Source organism: Daphnia carinata, chromosome 1 (genome assembly GCF_022539665.2).
Source record: "Daphnia carinata strain CSIRO-1 chromosome 1, CSIRO_AGI_Dcar_HiC_V3, whole genome shotgun sequence".
In the NCBI taxonomy this organism is placed as follows: domain Eukaryota; kingdom Metazoa; phylum Arthropoda; class Branchiopoda; order Diplostraca; family Daphniidae; genus Daphnia; species Daphnia carinata.
In genome coordinates, this window is record NC_081331.1 from 7,590,915 (window position 1) to 7,597,649 (window position 6,735).

Genomic DNA, 6,735 nt, shown 5'->3' on the forward strand with positions numbered 1-6,735 from the left:
GGCCCCTATAATGAAAAATATTAGACACTATTTAAATCTATCACTTTACCCATTATACTTTTAATAGATTTACCATCATGTTTTCCGAAGTTCTGAGCAGTCTATTGTTATCACAGTTTCCATTACATTTCAATAATGGGCTGTTTGAAATGGGTGGAATGTGATTTTCAGAAGCATTTGAAATACTTGATGACCAATGATTTCCTCTGCAGTCTATATAACAAACAAACAAACAAAATAAAAATCCAAAACATAAAAACTGTATATATAAGTTTGAATAGTATATACTACCATTATTCATTCTCAACCTCTTTTCCTTATTAGTACATACATTATTATTGCAACTATTTAAGGTAGAAAACCAAGTAATGAATTTGACGAACGCCCAACTGGTGTGCCTTGTAAAAAATAAACAAAATTAGCGTTAGTTTAAAATTGTAAGTGGAACTGGGAATTCTAATAGAAAAGATTTGGTAAGGTAAGGTTTTATTTTGTATATTATGTAAATTTTACTTAGTAGTTACCTATACGAGACGGCAGGGGCAAAGAAGTTGGAGGTGGGGACTCCTCTTCGGAATCGTTTAACAAAGCACCCTGTCAACACCAAGAAACAAAATTAATTGAATTAAGCGTAAGCGAAGATCAATTGCCAAAAAAATAATTAGAAATAGTAATAGCTTTCAAGCGTCCTGAAGAACTGATTAAAACATCGTTGGCCAAAACCCCTTATCAACGCTCGCGATAAAAGAAAATTAACTAAGACAAAAACAAAGATCAATGGCCAAAAACAATAATTAAGAAATAACAGAAGCATTAGAGCGGCTGGTAAAAACAGTTAAAAAAATTGTCGGGTAAAGCCCCCTTTCGAAACCCACAAAGAAAAAAAGAAATTAGTAAGGCTTAAAAAAAGTTCAGTTTAAAAAAATGAAAAGAATTAATAAAAGTGGAGTGAAGAAACAAAGCAATTCATCACGCATGGAAAAGTAACACACCCCATAATTTAAATAATAGTCAAATAACTCTTTCTAAAGTATTTCTAATCCTAGTCGGCCTATGTCCCGACTAAGATATTCATCTAACTGAAGGTCCACTGACCATGGCCAGACAATTGGTTTCACGACGACACTGTGAAACCAATCCCGATACCTGTGCCCATTGAGATGACAAGTCTCAATGCCCTTAAACTTATAGTAACAATGCCAGCACTCGAACCGTTGCCTATCCGTTCCGAGCCTGATACACCGTGTCTGGGATCGGCCCAGCCCTAGTTAAATGAAAAATAGACTTACGGTTTGCGCATCCGTTTTTATCCACAATAAGGGGTCTCAGCAGGAAGACTACGCAACTGGGCAGGAACGCAGCTGGGCAGGAACGCAGCGGTTCGCTGGACAGGATCGAGAGCACCACTTTTTCACAGCACTGAAAGTATTCCGTAAAGGCACAGCACACAGAGTAAGAGAAGCACTAATAGAAGCACTGTTAACGAAGAAAGTCACAAAAGCGAAATTCACTAGTTAGTTTAGTTTTTAGTTAGTTACACGAAAACGCAGACCAGACACAGCAGAAACAAGAACCTGTTCAGTGAACAACTAAACGATGACTGGCAAAAACGCTGAACCAGCATGCGAAAATTGGAAAATCGGAACTACCATTTTTTATCATTTCAGCTCTCTTTCCCTAAACCCCGGGGAATGGTTACATCTAAAAAATCTTTTTATATAAATTGCTTCAATTATTGAAGCTTGAGTATTGAGTTTTTTTACAAGTATATAGTTTAAACATTATTGTAAGTTTTTAAAGCCCGTTTAAATAATAATTTTGAATTATTTAAAAAACAGCAAAAAAAATCTGGCAAACATTGTGTTACTAATGCTTAATCCTAAATTCCAATTCAGTTGGCGATTGTTAAAGAAACGTCTGCTCGAGTGAGACATCAGAATCAGGCAAGTTTATATTTACTGTAGTTTATTTTGGTTAATATTACATTTTTTCTTATATTTAGATATCAGAGATCGACAATTTATACTTTAAAGGATTATTTACCACTGCTATCAGAGATATTTAGAGCGAATGTGAAAGCAGAGCTAATGTGGCACTGATGGCAAGGTGGCCGATTTAAGTCGCGGAAATCAACACTTGAAAAAAGAAGTTCCTACTAGCTATCAGAGAATGACGTCGACGACACCTACAGAAGGGTAGTTCTAGTTGGAACGAATTTGAAATTGCCTTGCATTCCACCAGATGCTGGAGGTGATTTTCAATCATTTTCGTTATTTACAAATACTTTTGAATTGCTACGGTTTATTGAATCCCTGTTTCATTTTCCAGATATATTATGAGTATTTCACTTGGAGTAAAAATGGTGTTCTGCTGCCTGACCGTTCTTCGACTGCCCTTCAATCTTGTCTTATTATCCAGAGTGACTTATTTCTTTCCCCTGTGAGTAATTTTGCATACCTTTTTATACCTAAGCAAATATCATTCGACCGTATTGCACAAGTAACATATTTACGTTTAATAACCTGTGTACACACTGTCACGCCTGTGTAACGTTATTTCTCTTCTTTTAGCATAGAACGTGTTGCGGAGGATGATGAGGGAAACTACTGGTACAGCGTCCAGTCTCACACTCCACAGACAACTAGCTACTCCGTCCAAGTTTAAGGTCTGTATAATGTAACTACATAATTATATTGCAATTGTTTCACACTGGTGTGGCAACATAACTAGCAAACATAGCCGGATCCCTTTGCGAAGGTTGTACCGCATTTGGCAAATATGTGGCATATTCTACTGGACCGAAAAAAACATGTGCCTAATAGGTAGCTAACAAAAGAACATTGCTGACTGGAATAATTGAAATCGCAGCGAGCAGGATGGGCCTTGAAATTTTTATTTTCCTTCTAATATGGTGATTTCCACCAACCATGAGCGCTTCGGCATCAGCAGAAAAAGAAAAGAGAAAGGGTGGGGTCGTGCGTCCGTGAGCTTGTGTCGCCAGTCTGGCTAATGCCAACGGATATGACGCTCAGTGGCATCATGTCTACCATTTTTTAAAAAGCTGAATGACCTCTTTCTCTGTTTACTATAGGCCATGTATTTTTCTTTCTCAATTTCCCACCAATTGTACCGCAGAAGGCTATTCCTGAATGTACGGTTTACTAACCCGGTATACGACGTCATCTGTTATCTGATTATATTTAATCCTGCCACACTATAGTGGCATTGTTTGAACTTTTTCACGCCAATCCGTGAAAAGCGTGATCACATCATTGATGGCTCGTTTTTTAAATTGTGCTATTTATTGTAAGGGACCGTGAAATTTTGCGGTAGATCAAGAAACGTACTTTACAACTCCATACTCTTCTCTTTATACTTCATTTTACAACTGACAGCAATTACATTTACGATCAACGTAATGACATCAGTTAAGTAAACCGAGAGGAATAATGTCATAGATTCCATTCTATAAAGGATCAGATGGGCATTTCATTTCAACGTCCTATCGTGCTGCTCTATATCACTTTAAATTTTTGCTCATCTATTTAGGATTATAATTATAGATCTAATGATTGTACACTTGTTTCTCTCTTGTTAACGGGTGGATGTGGTTCAATGATCGGGGGCTCGGCGGACCGCAGTTCCTGCTGCAATCGAGGAACTACTCCATCACGGTGGCAACTCACCACTACCAACTACAAGAAGGTAGCGATTTAGACCTTACCTGCATGGCCAGCGGGCGGCCTCTGCCTACAATCACATGGAAATATCAAGTAATATTTCTTCTTCATTTCATCAGCAATTAGTATCGTAATAACCATATTCATATGATTTAAATCGATGTCATTCTATCTAAAAGGGAAAAGTGCTTAGCGCCGAAGAGTCAATCGTTGATGTTTAGCAGAAGGTATCCAGTGTACATCGGATCGTTAGTGCCCACAGACTGGATGCCGGCTCCTACTTTAGCGAGGTAATTGTTATTGTTTATGCTGGTAAGGATAAAAGGCCTCATTTACTTGTCTTTCTTTTTTATTTATTTATTTCAGGCGGATAACGGCGTTGATCTCCCAGCAAGTGCTTCCTTCGTTAAAACGTCTTTTAGTCGCGTGAAATTTATGCATCTTCTTATTTGACAAAAATTGATTAAGATTTGGTGAGATAAATATATCATAATGTGCAATGTGTTACGTAATGTGTTTAACGTTTTGTCTGTCATGTTATTTGCCTTGGGCTAATTTTTAATAAAATAATTTTTTTCAACGAGAGTTCAATTTTATAAAGAACATTTATACGTATGGTCATCCTTTACAAAGCTTTTTAATGATGAATCCAAATCTAAAAGGCTTTTCGAAAACGATTTAAAACATGGTTAATTTTTTTTAACAACGTTTATTTCGAAAAAAGAAAATATTTGAAACTCTTCTTTGCTGTTGTAGGGACGTCCTCAGGATCTTGTTTTGGCACCTCCACCGGGCTTCAAATTCTAATAGCCGACGGACATCCATGGAACAACCCGATATGGCACAGGATATCTAACGGATGTTCGGATCCCAGTCGGACATCCGACGGCAGAGATGTGCTATGTGGGCCGATACGTTTCCTATAAACTCTTCGATAAAAATACCTACTGGTAAAATGTCTGCTGGGGTAAATATAAATGCTGTATTAGGCGGGACATACGGAAATGAACCCTTCATCTGCGCTGCAATTACCATCGACGTCTGACGAGATAACGTCGTCTTTTTGACCGTTGTAACTGCCATATTCGGTACCTCAGAGATGGCTGATACCTGCTCATCCCTTGCTAGGTAAATACTTCTGGCTTCTCCATCAAGCCGAAATCCGTGCTTCTGGATTGCATCCCATCCCTACATCATACAAATCGAAGTCAAGCTGACTGCAGATCACCTGACCTCTAGGGGGTAACGTATTAAATAATCTCTCGTGGATAATACTTTTAGACGCGCCTGTATCAAATAATGCTTGTACCGGAATCTGAAAAATCTTCAATGGATTTCTAGGGGTCGATTCATTCGTAATAGTGGTTAATTTCGCGACTTGTCGGGGTTTTATGCGAGGATCGTTATCAACTGACCCGAAGCTACAGTTGATAGCTACTGGTTTCCCTGATGTTGAGGGGGGCCTGGAATATTGGACCGTTGAGAGTTTCTATATTTCGGACAGTTATTAGATTTATGCCCAATCTCGCGACAAGAATAGCAGACGGGAGGCTGAGCTTGTTCCAGAGTTTGGCGCTGAAGTTGACGACAATTGGATTGAGTGTGTCCGCGGTAACCACAAAAATTAAAAATTATTACTTGTTGATCTGATCTGTTATTACAATTGTTAGATGACCTCGGAAAAGATGGCATGCCTGGCGCAGATCTGTTTGGGAATCTAGCTGGTTGGTAAGAATTATTTGTGTTATTAGGGCGATAACTGGGAGGCCTCCAGCTTCTATCTTGATTAACGTTATTTGGCTGAAATGATACTTGTTTCCTATAAGGAACGCCTGGTGGAGTAGAAGAACAATCTTTCCTATCCTTTTGGAGTTTTTTTACAGCCTGTGTGAGTTCGTGAAGAATATCCTTAATCTCATCTTTCTCCGGCTTTGGATTATCCTCTTGCTTATGGCTATGGCGGACATTAGCAATGGCATTGTTTACAATTTCCTTCTGATCGATCAACATTTGCTTAAGTTCTCTTAATTCTGAATCTTTTGCGCCAAAGGATTCGTCAATTGCCCTAACAAATTCATGCTTCTTAATGTCTGTTTCCAAGGCTTCCAGCCGAACGGCGTAAACGCGAGTTGCTGCTACGAGCTCGTGAAAATCTTTGAATTCCTTATATCTGACCTTAGCTTGCAATTTTGAATCCAATCCTTCAATAAATTTCTGCATGAGAATAACTGCGAAAGATTTTTCCATATAACCATCAGGATATGCCTTTTTAAAAATTTCCTGTAGACGATGAGCATAGTCTGCAATTATTTCTCCAGGTTTACGTTTAGCTTTATTGAATTTCTTAATGTATACATCAACATTTTCATCCCCGTGTAAGTGATCGAGCAAAGCCGTTTTAATGGAACCATAGTCGTATGGATGTTTTTTAATTAAGGTTTGTATGACTGAAAAAGCTTTATCTGTTAATTTTGCACGCATCATCTGAATAATTTTTCCTTCAGACCATCCTGCCCCATCAACTATACTCTCAAAAGATTCTAGCAAAGAGTCAAAGCGAGAAATTGGACTTCCGGAAAAAGGAGGGAGAAGTTGTAAACGTGAAAAGGTATGCTGGTTGTTCTGCAAATCGTTCAAATCATTAACTGTAGCTGCCCTGGTAGGGGAATAAGAGTAAGCCATATTGTTGGTAAAAACGTTACAGGGGAGTTTGGAGCTCTGTGATGGTGAGATTGCGCGGTGCCCGGAATGCAGTTCGAAACTGGCCGGGATTCGCCAATATTGTTGTCGGTCAGTGGTATCGACGGTTTCTGAATCGTAGTCGTTCTGTCTGGTGCTTGTCTATCTGCTGTGATGATGTCGGACAAGTTGGGGTGATCTCCAGCTCTTCCTGGGTTTCCCGAATGGACGATAGCAACTGTTTCAATTGTTTGGCAGTCTGAGTGAGGACGTCTTTGATGATGGTCGATAGCTGCTTGTGGCACGGTCTTGCCACTCTCCGGAAGTGGGTCAATCTGTTCCCGAGGAGTATCAGTTCGGGTAACAGTGATTCCAA